Source organism: Tenebrio molitor, chromosome 1, assembly GCF_963966145.1.
Source record: "Tenebrio molitor chromosome 1, icTenMoli1.1, whole genome shotgun sequence".
NCBI lineage: Eukaryota > Metazoa > Arthropoda > Insecta > Coleoptera > Tenebrionidae > Tenebrio > Tenebrio molitor.
Window position 1 is genome coordinate 3,363,275 of NC_091046.1, and position 21,869 is coordinate 3,385,143.

Here is a 21,869-nt window from a genome sequence, read left to right on the forward strand (position 1 = left end):
GACAGATATTTTATTTCTTACCCACCACCAACCCAAAATTCATTAAAAAAATTAATCAGGCGGCGACATTTAAAGTTACCGCCGAAAATCTAGCAAATATGGCGCCCCAAGTGGTTGAAACTGCAACTAAAAACTGCCAAGTTGACAGTTCACAAACATGAGAATTCGAAAATGTTTACGATAGCTGAGGACCAGAGATAAATCGTAACAAACCGTAACTCATGCCTTTGGTTAATTCAGTTTTGCCAAAAAGTGTCACACTGGCATTTTTTTTCTATCAAATTTGCTCTCATCTATTCATTTATTGTCTGTCACATTTAAATTTTCCGCCAAAAATAATACGACTGTAGCACCACATGCGGTTGAAGCAGAAAGTAAAAGTTATCAAGCCAGTCCCAAAACTAAAATAACTCTACAACTTGAATTTAGAGCCAAAATTTCAAAAATTTAAAGATGACAGCGCCACAAGGGGTTGAATAAAGAACTAAAAACTGTCTGATTGACTTGTTATAACTTTTCAAATGGCGCTAATTAAAGAGAATTTGATAAGGTTCGTGCTTGGCAGTGAATCGAGTGAAAAATTGACAATTTGAAGGTCTGATACGACCGGAATGAAATGAAAATCGGCGATGACAGCGCCAATAGCAAAATTAAAAATACCGACACGGTAGATACGAGTAAATAAAAAACAATCTGATAGAGTGATATTCAAATTTATCGCCAGAGGTGGCGCCGCAAGCGGTAGCATCAAGAACAAAAACAATAGAGTATAGAGTAAAGAAGTACACATTCCTCAGGTCACCAATTTAAGAATTCAACGATAATCTGTAAGTCAGGAATGTGGAAATGAATTTAAAATACAAGATATTGTCTGAATCAGTCAATAAATTCTGAAATTCTGAGTAGGCCGTGCAGTTGGCAAGATGCACTTTTTAAAGGCAGCACAGAAGTAACCTTGGACAGCACAGTACACGTGTTTATTCTGATCGTGACATAAAACTATGTATTGACAACTGTCAGTGCTAAACAGTCTACCAACCGTTAATAGACAAAATATGTAAATCACATGAATTTATTTGGGGGCACGGAATTAAATTCATTCTTTTACTGCGCCTTTATTTTAAATTTCCCTCCGATAATAAAGCGATTGTGGCGCCATATGTAGTTCAGTCAAACTAAAAGCTGTCAAATTGTTAATAATTTCAGAACTTTATACTTTAAATTTAGCGCCAAGAGTTTATATGTGCAGCGCGGTAAACGGTGGAATCGAAAACTATAAACGTCAACTTGTCATTGCGATTTTTTCCTTCGAACTGGCTCCAATTAGAAGGAATGCGAGAAGACGCGTAAAGGAGTGAAGAATTGACAGTCGGCTGGTCCGACACGACCGGAACAAAATGAAAAATTCATCGTCGATGACAACGTCGACCGCGAAATTAAAACTACCGTCGTCGGGGTCAATTTATCTAATTCCGCGCCATTAATCACGACGCTTGAAGATGTAAAAGTCTCGATGAATTTAAATTAGCAAGTCGAAATATCCGTTTCGTTCGTATCTCGGAACAATTAATAATTGCACACTTTAGGATCCTAGGAGATGAAATACCGTCCGACGTATATGGTAATGACGGGCCAATCTGAATGATTGATGCATGTTGTTCCATGATAAAGCCACCGTGTTTTGTAATACCGAGTTAACAAAGATTTATTAATCCGTTCTACCACCTCCTATTAACACGAATTTGCTGTTTATACGGTATACACGCAGTTTTTGTTTATTTGCTGATTAAATTTTCTACGAAAATAATTACGTGAGATGTTTACTCGGTCACAATTGTGATAAATTAACGGCGGATTGTTCCAAGGAGCCGCCATTCTCGCACAATTAACTTAATGCAAAGGGTGCGAGACGGCTCGGGCAGATCGCACCACCCCCCAAATATTTAAAATATCCAAACCAAATTACACTTTTCCTACCTGACTAAGACACGCTGGTTTCAATTCTTCGACAGCTCTAGTACTCCCCTCGCGGCGAATTTTATAAATAACATTTGCAAATTCTTAGGGCGTAATCCATAATAATCCAGCATTTCGAGGGCTTATACCGAACGGTTTTTGTTCCTTGTTCGTGTTAAACGTCGGGAATTTCTACTTAGGGGTAAGCGTCTTATGCCTCATTTTTCTTGGATAATCCTCTTAATAAAGTATACACATTTAATAGTGTTTACCGCGAGTTTTCCACTACTTCGACCCGTTTGTCGGGGCGCTCTCGATATATCCCCCAAATCCCTTCGTCCCTCGAGCCCAAAATGGAGACCTCGTTATTGTCAGATCAAACTGCAAACAAAAAACTGTGTGGGAGATGGGAGTGCACAACACTAATACAACAGAGGAAAACAGAGGTAGATTATTGATTACAAATAATAATTAATAATAATTGCACCGTTTTGGCTCAAAGCGAATATAAGAAACGTCATGATATATTCGCTAAAATTATACACATGAATTTAGCTGTTCGAAGGGGTGGTTTCAACGATTTATTGATAAAGATGGAATTGTTTGAATTAAGCGGGAAACTTGGTTGTCGCGCTGTAAAATACACCTACCGTACTCTAATCTAAATAACTATTGCTGCACCAAATAGTGTGCATCTACAAAGTACAGGTGTGCCAACCGAAAGAACTATTATTGCGACACAGTTTTGACGGATAGCACAGGGGAAGAAAAAAAATGTAAATTTAATACTTTGTAAGGACGTCGTTCCTGACAAAGTGCAAAAATCCCATGAATAAACAAAAACATATTAACTGATTCGCGCCGAGTGCCATTATTCGTCGGAGTGCGTATCCGTGTATGCCGTCTAGGCCGTTTGAATATTCATCACTTCAAAAGAGATGGCGATTTTTAATTTCTGACGATTAATTATCCGACCGTGAAAAAAATTCTACCAGATACGAGTGGAGCTTTCGAAGGAGGGCCCCGCCCCCGTATTGTTGTAACTGCGTTTCGCTGGAGCGATTTAATAACGGATCGATGGCTTGTTAAAAGTGTCATAACGATGTAAGTTATTAAAAGTTAAAATAGAGTGACTGGGGTAATTTTCAGGATGGACGTGGAGCAGACGTGCAGTCTCATCAATCATACGGTGAAGGATACCTCAACACACTCCGTGCTAATCAAGTTCGGGTCCGCGCGTTGCTCCTTCCAGGACGTAAAGATTAAACGCGGAAAAACGCCGCCGCGCTTTCCTCAAATCTCGAAAATAAATTGCGGATAATAATAGAAATAGAAATAGTGTCGGTGGTGCATTACTTGGATTACCTATAAATAAAGGCCGGCTCGTATTGCCGTTATTGCTTTTATTAGTGCTATATGGGACACTTCCGCCGGGAATAATTACGAGAGGGTATTAAACTTTTAGTGTGCTTCGAAATGGTAATTATTAGAATTAAATGAAATAATAAAGGGGCACAGGTGCGCACCGACTATAACAATAAAAAAAATATCAAGTCAAAATAGAGACAGAAACCTGTTTGGAGTAAGAGTCGTTTTGAAAAGATCACAACAACAAAATTATCTTTGGGGAATGTTTTTGACTCGGACAGGTTCGACAAACCCTTTTGCTATTAAGGCGGCACATCCGTACGTTACGACTGCTTCGACCCTCATTGGATTTTGTGGGCAATGAAACATGTACATCCATGGTTGTCAAAATTTTATACGAGTTTCTGATGTTACTGCAGTAGACACGTCAGTTGCACCAGAAGCTTCTGCGGTGTGGTGAAACATATTTCTCGTCAAAGTCCACCTCGGATTTATGACGTACGTCTCGGTTTCGGTTGCAAATGTTTTCAATTCTATCTGACAGATGTGTTGTTTTTATTGTAAAAAGTTTGACATTGTTCGATTTGTAAAAATGCTTGCTTCAACCACTGCAGTAAAGGAAACGGAAATGGAAATGTCATGCTTGCAAGATTTGGAGGATGCTTCCCAATGCGTCCATCCTGCAAAACGCTCTTTACAAGGAATTTGTTCTTTATTTAGGAAAGCAATTCGCAAGGATGGTTGCATACATGACGTAAAAGTAAAGTGTGTGTTCATTCAGGGGTTAAAGGAAGCGGTGAAAGTGACGTTTTTCCTGTCACAAGCATGGAGTCATTCGTTTCATATTAACTAAAATCTTTTGTACGGCTTGTGGAGTTATCTGATTACATTTGTTAGGTATCCGTGTTTGCAATTCTTCCAACGTACATGTCCTGTTTAGTGAAACCAGGCTTCATCGGTGAAGAGATTTATTTAAGGTGGTCGTTGTAATTCAGATGTTCCAAAAATCAGAGCTTCTCAAAATCACGTTGCAGTGGCTCATGCTACGTTTGGAGTTTACGTTGGTGTAAATTCTTTTTTTTTGACAAGAGTGCGACAAGTTTCAACACATCTTGAGTAAGATCGTTACTCCAAAAAAAGAAAAAAAGAAAACAAGGGTTTGGACGTAAGATATGGAACTTTATTCAAGCTTTAATAAAAGCTCTTAATCTTATAAATATTCGTTTTATTTTATTTACAATCAACACATAAGGTCAAATTTTGCCACACTAATGTGGTAAAGCATCATGCAAAGTGACATTTTTGTAGGGATTCCGCTGGTATCGAAGTTGTAACAGCCGCATTTGTGTCTGACGAAATACTTTCTTGATCTGTATCAAATGTATCGTCTTTACTTTGGCAGTGGTGCCAGAAATTAAAAAAAAAATCATTTGTGTAACATTATTCTCTCTCATCTAATAATTATTTCTTCCGATAATAATTATTGATAGAAGACAAAACATTGTACGATATTGATATTGTAACTTCGTATTACTGGAAGGGTTGATTATCCATCGGCCTACCGCCTCGTTGGACAATTTTCCCAGCACGTATCGTAAAATGACACGTTACAATACTTATATCGTAACTAACTATGACGATTTTCAAGTGTTATTCACCAAAATAGTAATTTATGTAACAAGCGCATAAAGTAGTCCTTTTTTCACGAATAGGAATTTGACCGCGAGTGCGGCAATTCCATGAGCGAAAAAGACACTTTACGCAACTGTTTTCAATACAAACTGTTATATGGTTCGGCTATTTCGGTGAACAGGTTTGCATAACGTCAAAGTGAAATGATGACATTCTGGGACACTTTTTTAAAAGGTTTTTTTACTTGTTTCCGCTTATTTTATTACCATAAACAGATGTTTTACGCACTTAGTAGTAAAACATTGCACACTTTTTAACAGGCGTAGAAAAATGAATTTCTTTTTAATCTGAAGATTTCTGAAGCTCGAAAAGCAAATCCACTTGGGGCATTCGTAATTCCTTCAGACTTGCCAATATTTCGCTAGAACTAAAATAAAAAGAGAAAAAAATTGACTTGAAGAGTAGTAGACGATGCCATCCGTCAATTGACCATACCCGAGTTTGCAACATTCATCGGATGGTATCGACTCCTCTTCGGCGAGGGAAAGGCGAGGGGGGTGGTAGAGTTAAGAGGCGGCAATTTATATTTCGTAATGAATGTTTCCCTCATACCTTATTGTTTCTTCAGGAGCGGCTTCCCCATTTGAAAGCCCCCAAGGACGGTCTCGCCATTCACTCCTGAATATTTCATAAATTCCTTAGTGATTGCATAATTCCCGCCCATTTGGCCCAAACAATGGTCCGATTGTAAAACTGGCGGTGCTAAAGTGCTCGTAAGAGCCCCACCGCCCTCCTTTAATACGCACTTTTGTTTATTGACTCCCCCGACCGTTGTTATCGATCGTCCCTGTTTATTTACTTCGAAATTAGGCGTTTTAGTTTTAAAGCGTTCGCCCCCATCCCACCGCCTCGTGCATGTTGAGCGATGTCCTGGGGGAAGCTCTCCTGCCTATCTATCGGCCAGGACAGATGGTCCGGTTCTCACGAATGGACGACTCAATTAGATCGCCACAGACGCTTCCCGCCAGCCAGACCTTGAAGGACGCATCCACACGGCCATCCTAATTATTGGTGATATTATTAACAAGTGCCCCACGGCGTCTCTGCGCGCCCCCATTGGCAACATTCAGACTAAATTAATGACTTGGAGAGAAGTCGCAGCCTCCTTTGTTCGGAAGCTTCCAGGTTCTTTGCCATTGGATCCATATTCAATTAGTTCCTTTGTTCTAATATCGAGTTATGGCGCTTCGACTAGGCACGCTCGGCTCGCTCCTGGGATTTGATTAACGTTATAATTGTTTTTCTAATAGCTCAAAAGTGTTTCGCCCCCGATTTGCTTAACTGTTTATTTAGTGTTGCTGCGATTCACTGCCTCCTAATGAGTTTACCGTGTCTTCTCTGTATCAAACGGCCTTTCAGAACCGAGCGTTCGGGCCCCAAAGGAAAATTGACGCTGATACATGAAAGTGACACTGCCTAATGGAATACCACTAAGACGCTGCCGACGCGGTTACCCTCGCAAAAATTTTCACATTTACCCACTCACAGTTCATCTTTTGAAACAGCATTTCCACAACAATAAAATCGATCTTTTTCTTCTTCGCTAAAAAAAAATGTAAAAATCATCAATGTGAGGTTATGTACCTTAAAGTAAAGTCCAAGCATACCCACTGAAGACACGACCTGCGTTTGTAAAAGAGAAAACGCCACCACCTGACTACATTTTTTGTGAATGCTCAATAATTTATTTCTTTTTATGAACTCCAGTTTCTGGAAATATTTAAATCGGCCACGTTGCGTATTTGGAACGTACCCAACTTCTGCAACGACGCCTGCTTGATTGGAAAAAACAAAGATATCTTACCTTTACGTCCTTGTCCTGTTTGTTTCGTTTCCTTCCTGTTTTCGCCCACAACAATAAAATCGATCTTTTTCTTCTTCACTAAAAAAAATGTAAAAATCATCAATGTGAGGTTATGTACCTCAAAGTAAAGTCCAAGCACACTCACTTAAGACACGACCTGCGTTTGTAAAAGAGAAAACGCCACCACCTGACTACATTTTTTGTGAACGCTCAATAATTTATTTCTTTTTATGAACTCCAGTTCTGGAAATATTTAAATCGGCAACGTTGCGTATTTGGAACGTACCCAACTTCTGCAACGACGCCTGCTTGATTGGAAAAAACAAGGATGTCTTACCTTTACGTCCTTGTCCCGTTTGTTTCGTTTCCTTCCTGTTTTCGCTAATTCCTCCAGGAAGATTTCATCCTTCAATCCATAGCGTTGTCGTTTTGAGCCAGCCGACCGGAAACGTTTTCAAATAAAAATTGACTAAAGCCAAAGCCCCGAACAAGCTTTAGTGTTATTAGACACAATATCATCCTGGCAGTTGATCTCTTTACGGCTTTAATGAAATTCCATTTTTAAAGTCGTGCGGCGACATGTCTGCAAGCGTGTCATAACCGGATCCTGGAGCGGTGTATCTAAATAGTAGCAGGAACGACGCCGTAAAAATTGACGACTTTGGGGCGACTGCAATGCCACCTGGAAAATGTCTTAAATGTTTGTATGATATTCACTGGCGCGGCGACACTTTAGCTCAACTTCGTCGAGCTACATTACCATCCAGGGTCGAACGTAATTTAGAAATGACGTCATAAATTATACATCAACCCTTACCTCATTTTTAGGGGGTTGGGCTGACGTTGGCATCTACCCACTTGATCGGATCTGTTTTCTTCCACAAACTCGCGCTTTATTAATTGCGGAACACCGCTGTGTCATTGATCACTCTCGATTCCTTTTAATCCCGATCAAACGCAAAACAACAAACTTTTAAACGATCAACCACAATCACAACTGTCACTAGCTGCGGCAGGATTACCAACCCCCAAAACCAGCGCTCCAGCGAAAAGTTACCGTTACCGTTAATTGTCGGAAATTGCTGTCTGGCGACGTTGCCGCGTTTCAATTGTAAAATAATTGTATGACATTATGCAAACTTCCTCCCATTTGGAGTAAAATTGTTTCAGTTGAGTTTTCCAGTCTGTGCCCAAGTGTTTGCGAAAATTGTCGTTTGGACAGTGTCAATTCTGTTTTGTTTGTGTTGCGATCGAACAATTAAAATGCAAGACTAGTTCGCCATTGCACAGGACAGCCTCTACGACTCCGATTTATTTCTAGTTTCTAAACACGATCCATGATGGAAATGAAAATATATTGCCCCAAACAATAATATCCATTAATTTTTAATTAGAACAAAAGAAAACTTAACGTTGCCAGACTTTATAGTTGGGTTATGCAACCAACAATACCCTTTATATAAATATCAAAATTGAAAGTTGTGTCTTAAGTATATCTTTATTGCTAATTATGCAGTTCACGGCGTTCTGGTGCAATATTGTCTAGCTGTCGCAGGGTGAAACAATGACAGCGCCACTGGGCGGTCTGAAAATGAATGTTTTAGGTGTTGCAATAAAGAATTCGACAGTGTTACGAGGTTTTATTTCGAAAGATAACAACAGCATTGATAAGACTATCATGACAGGCGCATTTATGATAATATTAAATGCCCTGCACTAATATTCAGCCATATTTATACAACGATGAACGTATGTTTTATAAAAACTCTCGTTGTTCCTGGTAGTATTTCAGAACGTTGTCAAGAGGGATCACATTCAATAAGTCGTTGACGTTCATCTTCTCCAACTTCAGAAAATTTGGTTTTTTCGGTTTAGACTTGTCATCACACTTTAGGTATTTGTAGGCAGCTGTCCATAGTTTCGCCTCTTCACTTTTGGACTCCGATTGCAAATCATTATCAGGACGTATTTGTTGCATGTGCTCGCACAAAACTTCATCAGAAAGCGAACCCATGACAGCTTGAAGTACCAAGTTTTCTTGAAAGCTGAGCTTGCGAAGAGCTGGTACGGAGGAAGCAGACATTGTCAATCCCAAAATGACAAAGAGAAATGGAATCATGTTCTATTTTCTAATAACTTATAGTAAAAAGACTAAAAAGAGTTAGTAGACACTTTAGTTGTAGAACGATGTAAATATGAACTAAACTACGTGGAAACTTGTTTGCTATCAGTTCATAAAAATGAAATGTATGCAAACGACCTTCTGGAATTTTCTTTGTGGCGCATTTTATTTTGTCATAAATAAAAATAAAGAAATTGCTAGAACGGTTTCATGACTCATCCAAATCTTCTACTTTCAAATCCGTTATTTCTGACTTTCAAAACATTATACTTTGTCATAAATAAGTAAAGAAATTGTTAGGACTGTTCCATGACTCATCAAAATCTTCTAGTTTCAAATCCGTTACTTCTGATTTTTTTTGTTGGAGTTAAAAAGTAAAATCAAAATGTTTTCAAAACAGTTTAAAATTTGGTTTTCATTAATAGGAGGTCTGCATCTGTACAAATGTGCAGCTTATACTGTCTCAAATACAGTGTCACACTTCGAGAAAAATGTTTTTTGTTCGACACTGTCAGAATTTGAGAATTTTCTCCTGTGTGAACGGATTTTGATAAATGTCACAACTTGTCAAAACGAAACGTCAAGCTAATTTGAAAGATTTTAAGCGATTTGGAGCCTTTAAGGGGGTCGTCGAACAAAAAAAACGTTGTATTCAACTCGTTAGTGTGTAAATTGGGCCTTTTTTGGCACTCGTGGGCCCAATTTAGTCACGAACTCATTAAATAAACTACTATTTATTCTAAATGAAAGGTGTCAGAATGAAAAACTGTTCCACAAGAACACATTTATTTAGGTTTAGTTGTTAAAGAAATACAACAAACAATCCTGCAGACTTGTCTTTGGCTAATTACAATTGGCATACGTCTTCACTAAGTTAAGAAGATTGTCTGGGTCAACTCCCATGCTGTCGAGGAGTCCTCCACCATAATTAAAGAGTTGTTCCAGCAACGGACACAACTGTCCGCTGTTAGCCAGTTCCAGGATTTGGTCGATAAGTTTTCTTATGGTAGATTGTGAAACGCCGGTGCCACCGCCACTGCCACCACCAGTATTACCACCGGAGCCACCCTGTTGTGCCAGACAAAAATGGCAACCGAGAGAGGCAACCAAAAGGACTACAAAGACTCCACGAAACATTGTCAACTAAAACTGGGACGCAAAAAAAAGAAAATGGACTTTTATAATTGCGCACAAGTGTGTCATTACCATAATAATCTTTATTTTTTAGTTTAAAGTAAGCGATAACCTAAACCGTTTGCGCATTTGTTTTTTCGGACACTGAAAAATGCGCATATATACAATGTTTCTGCATAAGCTGATGTCCTTTTAGGTGACGATTCATCGAAAATGGCGCACATTTCCATACTTCATGCGTCAATGTCTGTTTTATTAGTTGGTATTTTATAACGTCAAAACTACGGCACAAATCTACGTTTTATTAATTTTTCTATAAGTTTTTGTTTGTTTGTTGGATGACTTTTATCCACTTTTTGAACCCGACGAGTGGGATTGTTGAGATAATTAAAGAATTCCCCAAGAAACTTAATTTTGAAGTAAAACACACCGACAAAAAGCGTGACGTGAATTTTTATTCAAACATCAGACAAATTTAAAGCGAAATTTAAATGTTATTCTGAAATTAAAAAATCTGATTAAGACAAGTAATTATATTCTAAATGGCCTCAATTTGCATGAAGATAAAATTTAAAGGCGACTTTTTGCGACGATCGCGGAGTAATAAAGTCGTTCTAGATAATCTGTTATCGAGAATTTTATTTGTTTCGTGGCGATGTTTATGCTTTTTTCCATACTTACGATTAAGACCGACACGAATGGCGCCATTCGCGCCCACTCCTGCCAACCTAAAAGTGACACATGTCAACCATTGACGTTTAGAATTAATAAATCTCGTTAATCTGGGATTATGGGGTGTTAAGGTGTCGCATTTCTCGGATTACAAATAGTCCTGGTTTATTAAAGGTCGACACGAGATACTCCGCTTTGAGATGGATTAAAGTGTGTGCCAAACGTCAAAAATGTCTGGGCGAATCGTCGTCGTCTCGTTTCTGCGTTAAAAGTGATCTCGTTAACGCGAAATCAGTTCGTAATTAATGCAATTATGCAGTTTGTCAAAGCCTCGATGTGCGCTAATTGAAATTCGGAATAATTTTAATCGCGGCAATAGATGGCGCCCCAGGCGCCCCTTCCGCTTTGTTCTTTCTTTTTATTATCGAAATGGTTTCGTATTTCTTTAGCGGAACTGACATCAAAGTACCTCTAAACCTTTCTAATTAATTCGGCGCTACGGGCGACTCTTTATTATTAAGCAATATAAATTCCTACTATTCTCTCGGCGTTATTAAAAAATTCGTGTAGACGCCACAAAGCGACTCATAAAATACCAAATGGACTCCTTCCAGGTAGTCAATAACGCGAAGCAATGTTATGTTAAAAGGAGAAGCGAAAATTTTCACTCAAATTTCATTAGGAAGCCATCTTTCACAGAATACGAGGGATATCTGATGTCAGAGAGCTTTATTGATGGAATGGTATTGAAGAATCAGTCGCGGCAAAGAGAGAAAGCAGAGAAATTGCAACAAAGTGTTGTTCCAAATCGACTTGCACAAATGTCAAAATCAAAAATCCATTTTGAGTTTCAGATTTCTGCGGTTGTGCGGTTAGACGCGCGCCCTGCAGATGCCAGCTCCGGCGAAAAGCGCGGCAGATTTGAAACGTCGAACCCTGGGGGATTTATTTTTAATTGAATCTGGCAAAACCAACGCTCGACGAAGTCTGCAGCGATTTCTTCATTTCCGGCTCGTTACTTCAGGCGTCCCGCCCCGTGCGTGCCCCGTCAAATCAAAATTCCACAACAATTTGGTAAATTTGCAATTTGCATTCGCATGTCTGACCGGTCGCGGGTAGTTCCCGTTCAGGAAATTGTCCTGTCAGTTCCCATCTCGCCCTAAAACAGAGATAACACGAAATTTCCGTTATCACAAATCGCGTTTTATTGCAATCGTATTATGTTTTAATTGAGCGAGGACGTCCTCTCCGAGTGCGTCGCACAAAGGACGCTGTTTGACTTGTATGTTTGAACTGGCGATGTTTGTCTCAAAGAAAAAATGCGCCAGCAAATTCGTAATGACCATCGGGGGCAGTTGCGGTCGGGACGGACAGTTGGCCGCAACATCGTCCGTCGCTTTGTTTTCGAATATGTGAGCATCGCGACGCCCTCCGGACATTCCACCAACTGCTGCGGATGGATCGTGAGAGAATCCGGAGGTCTGCGGAGTTTTAATGAAGTTCGATGCGCCGGACGTGTCTTAACTTGTTTAATTGTGGGTTTAATCAAAATGGCGGCGAAAACTGCACCCACTCTTGCTTTTGTTTCTCTTGTCTTAGTTGGAACTTGCGAACAATGCCGCTTTACAATTTCTATTTCTCAACCCCGACAGCAATTAATGCACTTTTTCAAATGGAAGAAGAGGAATTAAGCACAGACTCTCGTTGTTTCATTCACTTACTCGTAGAGCAACCGTCAGAGGGCGCTCAAGCTTTACGCGCCAAATCTTGGAATTTGAATTTAATCATTACTATTTGCCGCTTTAAAATGGCTAAAGTGGCACAAAAAAATCTGAGAATTTTCCTAATTAGCTTTTTCAATGCTGCCAACAGATGGACACTAAAAATGTATTTTTCTTCCGTGCAGGTGAGTAAACAAGAAGACTCTCAAGACCAAAAGAAACGCAAATAGTGTTGTGAAGGGGCTGGAAGTGACTGCAACTTTCTTGCTAGTTAGATGGATTATACGCAGACTGATGTAATTTTATGGTGGATTGAATTTTGTTCCGGTGTAAATTCCGGTGGGGTTAAGGGTTTTACGACCCTTAGACGCACGTGGATGATTTATCTATTGATATAGTGAAAGTATACCGAGGGGTGTTGCAAGTGACGTGCACTTCTCACGTGGAAAAGTTTATTGTAACACGCTTGGGACTATTTCCGCTGAAATATGGAGACTTAGTCGGAGACACCTGCACCAGGTGAACTTAAATATATTGCCCCGACCATTGATTACAGTCAAGTGCTTTCGGATTAAATGTCTTTAGGTTTTCGCTCATAGCAAGAATAAAGCAGATATTTATGTTTTATTAGATATTGACTGGGTTCTTCTCAAAAAGGAAAAACATCAAGACAAAAACAAAGTAAATAGTACAAGACTAGGTTGTAAATGGGAAAGGGGATGACAAGTAGGTGGGGTGGAGTAATTTTGAAATTAAAAAAGTGGTGGTAAAGAAAAGAAGAATGTAAAGACATTAACAAGAGGACATGAAAGCGTTTGTCGCTGCAAACTCATTTGCCTATTCACCGCGTTTTCAATCATGAAAGAGATAACTCCGACACGACTCCATTACATCTATAGATCATTTATACTAATTAAGGCCAGAAATTACACATAATGGATACACTCAACCAGACAAGCGTGTATTCACATCTACAACTAATTAATAATCCATTAACCAAATCATCTCGTAACAAGATAACCTCGCCGCGGAAAAACTCCCAACTTGCCCACACTTGTCACAATTGACCTAATTAAAAAATGTGTTCCTACACCACATTTCTTACCCCTTATCGCCGTAATAATTCAATATTCTTACAACCCCGTTGCGTGACTCGACCGGGACACTGCACTTGTGTCGTTTTTTCCCGTTGCACAAATGTTATCACCGTTTCGAACACCAACCCCTTCGCATAAAATTTCTAATTAGCCCCTTTTGTACGCCCATCAGATTTGCCGGATTTACGACGGAATAACGGGGTGACGTGGTTCCCTCATGTTTATTAACAGTTGCAATTAATTTAGTATTCGGTGGCGTGACGCTCGATAATTAGAAAGAAATCATTTCGGTTGTTCAATGGAAACGTTGCATTAGTTGATGGGGGAAGTTTTTACAACGCAGGAATCCGGTTTCATTTGGCGGTTATGAGGCTTATCGGGGGTGGAATGCTGCACCGTCGAATAGTAAGGTTTTGTGGGGCACGTGACCCGGATGTCCTTCCGCGTTGTCGAGACAGCATTCTTGTACTTCTAGTTCGCATTAGCAATATGGAATGAAAGCACCAAAGAGAGTAGGGTGGTCGGGGGGATAGAATATTACAACGGTACTTTGGACCGAGTACTGTGGCCAAGCGCCTAGCGCGCCACTTTACATGCGCGAGGTCCAGGGTTCTAACCCCGGTGCCGCCTGACCAGGTGTGAGTTTTTTTCAGAGGTTTCCCCACACCATCACATCGTGGTATGTCTCGTATGACAGATAAGGCGAATGCTGGGTCAGTACCTTCCATCTTTCTTCCGCACCCATCCTCACCGTGCCCATCCCGAATCTTCCCGTCAGTGTGGCTGCAAAAACTCTGGAAAGACTCAGCAGCCAGGTTGGATGCTCTTCGGGTTTTTGAATAGACCTTCCACCTCATTTGTGGTAGTTTCTTGTTTCTTCTGCGGAAAAGGCAGCAAATTGTCAAAGTTGTGAGAAAAGTGGGTGCTTGGATTGAAACCAAGAAAGGACAAAATCCTTATGAAGCTAAATTTAGCGTGCAAATTTAAGTAGAATTTTCTTGTTGTTTTAAAAGTTGCGGGGAAAGACTTGCTCCTTTTGATTGGTGAAGTGTGGTGCTGAAAGTGAATCGGCCTTCGTGGTAGGAGCGCTGCGCCGAGGATTCCTGTGCACATTTCACTTTTGATTACCGAGTTGAAAAATTGGTGGGTTGGTCGTCGTCATAAAACACAATTAGCGTAGCGGTGCAAGGCCGTACGGGCTCGGGAGTGGTGATGAATGCTCTGTCAGAGTAATATAACGGCAGCACGCGACACACAGCTTTTAAATATCCTCCGAAGTGAGGTGAGCCAAAAGTGCCGCATGGCCCCCGGTATCGATTCGCCGCCGCCGACGTTGCCCAAGACAAACGGAATTAATCGGGCCGCGATCATCATCTGAGTGTGAAAAGGGTTTCATGTTGCCGGATATTAAAATATTTACGCAATATAGAAGAAGCCTCTATTATCCTTTTTGGTTCATCCTCAAAACACCTTACGAATTATGTAGCCGACTAATTAATTTTAGGTGAGGGTTATTACGGGGACTTACCCCCGAATGCGAATTAAATAAACGGTTCGGGCTTGGCGAATTTCAGAATTGTGAACGAACAGACAGGAATTCCTGCCGGTGTTTTGATTTCATTTGTGCTGGAGCTTTTCAAAATACGCGCAAAAATCTCGCCTCTGTTATCGAAGGGGGAAAATATCTGGGCTGAAGGAACATTGACACAAATTAGACCAGAGTGAGCTTAACTTAACTTAAATAATGTATACGGAAAGTAAAAAAAGAAAAAAATGGCAGTAGAAAAAATTTAATTTAATAAAATCTGAGGAATTAGAGACTGTGGGAAAATTTTCTATTGTGAAATACTGCAAAGAGAATTAGAGAAAATGGGGAAAGATTAAGGAGATACAATAAGGAACGACAAGTAGAAAGAATGTACTCGTAAAAACACTTGTAAAAAATTATAAGCGATCGGTCTTTCATTCTCAGATGAGATGATTCTGGTTGACCTCAGGAGGAGGAGGTTATGTACGACACAGCATTTGCATATTATGATGTACGCTATTTGCTAATTTACTAAGAAAAAAACCCACATCTGGTCAGAGCTTTGCCTGGGATTCGAACCCCAGACATCGTGAATGCGTGGTGAACGCTCTTACGCGCCTGGCCACAACGCTCTGTGACTTGTTGTATGAAAGGAAGCTTATAGGAGCAAATAAAATGCAAACACAATAAACTCTGCGTTATTGGCGATTTCGGTATCGTCCCACTTGACAAAATTCCAATCAGTCGTGTCTAAAACACGACGAACCGCCCACTCCTGATGTAAATTTATGATAATTGGCCTAATAATGAGCTAGTTGTTGTGACACTAAATCGCTCCGAACTCAAAATAGTTCAATTAAAAAGCTCTTTGAGCTCGTCGTGTTTACGTAGCAGATTCACGGTTCCGCGCTCTTAATAACAATCTCATTACTTATATAATAAATACCTCGACATAATCTCGTTGTGTAAGGTTCGGTGCTAAGCAAAATGCGGGTTTCCGCCCGATACAACTTAATAAAAGCTGCACAACATCCCTATTCCTTTCAAATTTATATAAATTATGGATAAATACGAGTTGAGTGAGCCAAATCTCGTTATGGTCAAGCCCGGCGAATGCAAATGCGCGAACAAAGACCCCACTGAATAGATAATAGCGAGAAGATTTTTAGTGGGAATAGACGAGAATTACGAGATCGGGAGTCTCGGTGGAGAGGAGCTGGAAAAGAGTTGAAAGGAAGGAAAAAATGCGGACATTAAGAGCGTTGTTGAAAGTTTAAGGTGGGATTTGTGTGTCATTTCTCGAATTAAATAAGTTATTTCGACGATTTTTCCAGGGGAGCTTGCACAAGGTAGGGTTCAATTTTTAACAATGCTATTTGCTTTGACGCACCCTCCATCAGATTATTGTACCAACGGGCGGTTGTTTATCCTTGACTGACAATTCTTTTTGTGTTCAGAAACGAGAAACTACAAAATCGATGTTTTTTGTTTCATAAAGAATTTAAGTAATAGTTATTTACACAATTAGTGGGATAAAAGCAATATTACAGGATTCGACTGGCAAGATTGCAAATGACGAGGGCGTTAGCCCGAGTTCAACCGTAATCACACGAGTTTCCTGTCATAAGTGTAATATGCTTTAGCCCACGTGTTATGTACAATATTTTATCTAAGACCGCCGCGAATGGAAAAAAAAGGTAAATCTTATTTATTTACGCCAGTGAGATAAATGAGTTTCATTACACCATTCAGTGGGATAAGAACTTACTTATCCCACTGAGTGCGGTAATGAAATTCGTGCTGTAATGAAGTTCTTATCCCACTGTACAACGTGATCAATAAGAAAACAAATCAAGAGTGCTACCTCATTTCTTGCTTTATTGAAACGTCTGTCTTAGCTTGACCTTACACATTATGTATACTTGCTATACACAGTCGTTTTACTGGTTGCCTCAAAAAATATATTATTAATTAATTAATTAATTATTAATAATTAATACTTTATCTTCAATGGTAATGGGTCTTAACCCATTTCACTTTACTTATTCTGGGATAGTTGTTGCTTATAATTACAGGAAACGTCCTTAAACTTCGCCGAAATCGAAAACTTTTTTTCAAGGTTAACGACAACACCGTTTCTTTGACAGTTCACCGCAAAATCTGCTTACCAGTGGCGTCGCATTTGGTAATAAAGCTGGTAAATTACCCATTCTTATGAATATAAAATGTTGCTTAATTCATGAGGTATAATTTATTATAACGTGACCGATAATTTGCAACGCCTGCTCTGATTTGTTTTCTTTTTGATCACTTTGTATGTGCAACCAAAAAGAAAAACAAATTTTGTCTTTGTAAAATGTAACAAATTTATGAGTGACATCTATTAATATTTACCTCAGTGAAATGAAGGCCTAACTCTCTCTGCGATTCTCTATCTTATCCGGCGAAAATTTACAAAATACATATCTATTTTATTAAACAAAAAATGTTTGTGGTGTGATCAATGCAATCATATCATTATCTAAACCTGTAGAACATCACAGATAACAATCAATAGAAAACAAAGAAAAACATGTTTTAAATAGTCGTGGTTGCAATTTGGAGTACTTCCACAGCTGCTACTAATATTTCCATCATTAGGAAACACATTGCGTTTTTCCCTTTCTTGCAGTCTTGTTCACAACTTCTTCTAAGCTTTTTAATCGTCAATTTACATTTCCCCCAGTGCTTTCTAGTGTTAAACAATCTTAAAATATTTCCTCTCGCCTCTCTCAAGCTTGAACTGGTCAATTCATTTTTGAACACGGCGTAAACGAAATCCCTTCTTTGTACCACGTATAGTTTGTCTCAATTCTAAATTTCCACCACCTGTTGAATTATGTTGGCAAAATGAAAATATTTGTAAATTGGGGATTCTCATAACCAAAGTTGGCAATATAATTATTTTATAAACATGGTTCGAAAACATTAAAGTTAATTCATAAGTTTATTTTGCTTTTAGAATTTGATTTTCTACCTACTTACTTGCTGCATTTAAAAAAAGGTTTTCGTTCTTTTCATTTATTGTAAAATTTTGAGTTGTAAAAACGGAAATTGACAGATAACCTGACAAATACAATCTGACTCATTTTTCACCAAACAGTGTTGCCGGTTGTATTTCCAACGTAGAATATGTAGTGTTGGTGGAAATTTAGAACTGAGACAGACTTTACAAAGAAATATTTTTGTTGGCGTTTGCGTCCCCGCTGCGCCGCCCATATACAGGGTGATTCCCAATTTGGCCGCCATAAATCCGAATTAGCGAATGAAAAATACAGACGGGGCGAGTGTTCATAAAGTTACAGATCACGTATCGGGGTCGGAGGCGGCAGCTTTAACATTTCGAGGCGAAATGTCACCCAAGAGCTTTATTTGGATCCGCAGACGTCCCCGGCTCGCCGTAATGACCGAAAGGTCATTGAAAATTTATTATCATTAGCTGTCATGTTTTTTGAAATATTGGCAGTCGACGCGGCGCGTCTTCGATTGGTCGCCCAATTTACGTCAGCTTGATGGATCGCGCCGATGAATCGACAAAATCAAGATCGCAACACGACAATATGAAAATAAAACAGATGCGATTGATTACACTTACGTGACGGATTTATCGAATCGTCTGGGGAACTTATCATCGAAGAGCGCGAATCTGGAGAGGTTTGGAGTGGGACAATTCAACAGGAAAGTCAGAAATTTCCAGTTCTGGCCAAACTGGAACATGGAAACAAAATACATTTTTTTTCTTATTCTTGTCTGGCAATCTTTACTAATACAAAATTAATCTGACATACAAAACTTCCAGTTTAGTAAATTTGACAGTCGCGGCGAGAAACAAGAAATGATTCGTAGATTGATTCGTACGACTTTACGTTATTACAAGGTCATACATAACAAATCATAACTGAACAGTCTTGACGGCTCTTGTACAATGTGATCAAAAAGAAAACAAATCAGAGAAATTTACATCCATAAGAATGGGTAATTTACCAGCTTTATGTCAAATGTCAAAGAAACGTCAAGCATATATTGTTGTTAACCTAGAACCGCAAAATCGATTAAATGTTCTACGCCCATAAAAAGAGACCGTTCGGTGCTTTTTTGCAGACATTTCTTCTCTTTTCTTTTTTTGTTCCTATGGCAACTGCAAGTGCCCTAAACTATGAAATGAAGTTGTCCATATAACGGAATTGAAACGTCGTTGACGTTTGGCACGTCACACAGATTTCCGTTTTGACAGATTGGTGGCGCTGTTGAATGTTTCCTCTGAAATGTGTTGTGTTGACACAATTTCATTACGTAAAATATTTTTTTTGAAAAATGTCCGGAAATCATTCACTGTTCGTCGAATCCCACACGTTGATTTGGATAATTTGTCAACACAAAGTGACCGAAATGAGCCGTCCGACTGCTCCTGTAGAACACGAAAACAATCATTTGCACCTTGTAATTCGTTTTGATTTTATTACGAATTTCATTTTATTAGACTGGATGTTTCGTTTTATGTGAAAGATTTCTTTTATGTTTTGCCAGTTTTTCAGATAAGCGATTACTCACGGTGAGTGGTTCATAAACGTCTACTTCGATATTTTCGGATGTTTATTTTTGTCTAATGTGTCCCTATTTTACATGTTTGTCTTGTACTCGTACTATAACTGTTAAGTGAATAATATTTTTGAAATTTTATTGTCATTTAATGTCGCATCCACACTAGACGTGGTATGTTGACGTTGGCGCCTAACATTCATTTTATCGACTCCACTTTCATTTCTTTTTTTTTGGCATTTTGAAACAACATATTCATGGATTTATTAATTTTATGAACGCTATAAAAAGTCAGCAAAAATATTTTTGCTCGAGATATAGATAGTTTTTGCAATATGCTTTATTTGAACCGAAACGGCATTCATTATGAACGTTATTCGTATTAATGAAAAGTCGATGGAAAAACAAACGCGCAAATTTCCGGCCCTTCAAATTTTCAATGCAATACAATGTTTTATCGCGCGTTCAAATAAAATCCTGTAACCGTTTAGAACAGTGTAAAGTTTGAATTTCCCGCCGTTTGACACGAATGACATTTGTTTATGATGTTTAATCGGGATATAATTGAACATGTTTGTTTTCAGCAAAGGGTGCCCTTAGATATTTGCTTCGAGAATAGGAATCGTTAAGTTATTCTATTTCTAATGTAAAACATTGCAAAGAAAGATTTTTTGTCTTTAAATTTTAGGTTAGCTGTGAACATGTTCCAATTAATCTACACTTTAAAAAAGCACAACAATTGACGGTTTCCAACGCCCTCCCAGTCCAGGATTTTATGTGAACATGCGATGTTTATATAGGATGATTTTTTAAATTTCACCTCAAAGTTGGCATTGAAGAGTCGATTGTGAACGCACCACTCATCAGTGTCAGTCTGCAGAAGAAAAGCTTTAAACAGCTGATCCGTGATCTGTAATCCATGGTGCGTTCACAATCGACTCTTCAACGCCTACTCTGAGGTGAAATTTTAAAAAACACGATACAAACAAACGAGATGACAGCAACCAATCAAAACATTTGAATTTCAAGAAAGAATTTCAATTAAATGAAAAGGGGACCACTCAGACTGCCCCAACGCATTTCTGTTCTACCAACCTTGTATAGCAGCAAGGTTGGTAGAACTGACTAATTTGTATAGTAGGTTGACACGTTGAAAATTGGGAGGCGGGGGAAAAAGTTACTCGTGACGTAAAATCAACCCAGAAATTTTGAGGGTTCGAATAGAAACCAAGGTTTATAACTCAGTGGGGTTTACTGGGTGGTTTTTTGAGTTTTATTCAACTGAGGCAACAGCTAATGCGTCATCGTCAGACTCTGTGGTAAAAGTGCATTATGACGTCACGAGTAACTTTTGCGGGGGGAAAAAAATCAAACTATTGTTTTAAATGGCAACGAGGCAACCTACTATACAAATTAGTCAGTTCTACCAACCTTTACAGTAGTAGTTCTGGCGCCATCTGCCGTCCACAATTCGAAGTAGTGGCAATGATTTGTTGAGATCTTGAGCCCATCTCTTTTACAGTTTCGACGTTGTTTTAAAGACCGATCCTTTTCAAGGACCTGGGGTATGATGTTGGTGTTGTTTTAAAGAATGTTTGATCGATTATATTTTGTGAAGATTTCAAAAAGAAATATTCAGTAACGAAGAAGTTGTAGGCAAATATGGAATATGGAGAATATGAAAACGGTTTCTTAAATATCGTTCATATGAAACTATCTTGATCTCAGCTGTTTCAAATAACTTCGTTAAGATATTAACATTGTTTTAAAGAGCATTTAGTCTGCCACAAATTCTGAAAAAGTTAAAGAAAAATATTCAGAAACAAGAAAGTTTTCTGGAAATATAGGTATTTTGACACATCTGTCTTCCAAAACAAGTCTTCCAAAATTTTACTTAGAAATTTACGTGAATCTTAAGTTTTAGAACGAGGACGCTGTATTGTTAGTCCCGTTTTAAAGATTATTTTCTGGGCTAACTAATGTAAAAACTTCAAAGAAAAACATTTAGAAACCAGAAAGTTATCAGCAAATATATTTGACAATGAAGAATGTCAGCTACAAACTTTTGCAATTATTTTTATTGATTATTTCGATCCTCCCAGTTCTATAGCTTTCCAGAAGACAAATTTATATTATCCACTAACTGCTAACTATTTCTCTAGTCACATTTCTTTCATACATTAGCTCTTCACAGCAT

General features: G+C 38.8%; 1 long non-coding RNA gene across 9 annotated transcripts; it reads right to left on the reverse strand.

Annotated features, from left to right (window-relative positions):
• Window positions 1-4,488: 4,488 nt before the first annotated feature.
• LOC138137079 (uncharacterized) lies at window positions 4,489-7,860 on the reverse strand. 9 transcript variants are annotated; one of them, XR_011161554.1, is made up of 5 exons: window positions 7,638-7,860; window positions 6,966-7,502; window positions 6,827-6,898; window positions 6,624-6,776; window positions 4,489-6,559 (listed from the first exon to the last, which is right to left on the reverse strand). It is a non-coding gene; the product is annotated as an uncharacterized lncRNA (long non-coding RNA). The 9 variants fall into 9 exon arrangements; XR_011161548.1 differs by having other exon boundaries at window positions 6,624-7,113; window positions 7,158-7,502; XR_011161547.1 differs by having other exon boundaries at window positions 6,624-6,898.
• Between the last annotated feature and the right edge of the window lie 14,009 nt (window positions 7,861-21,869).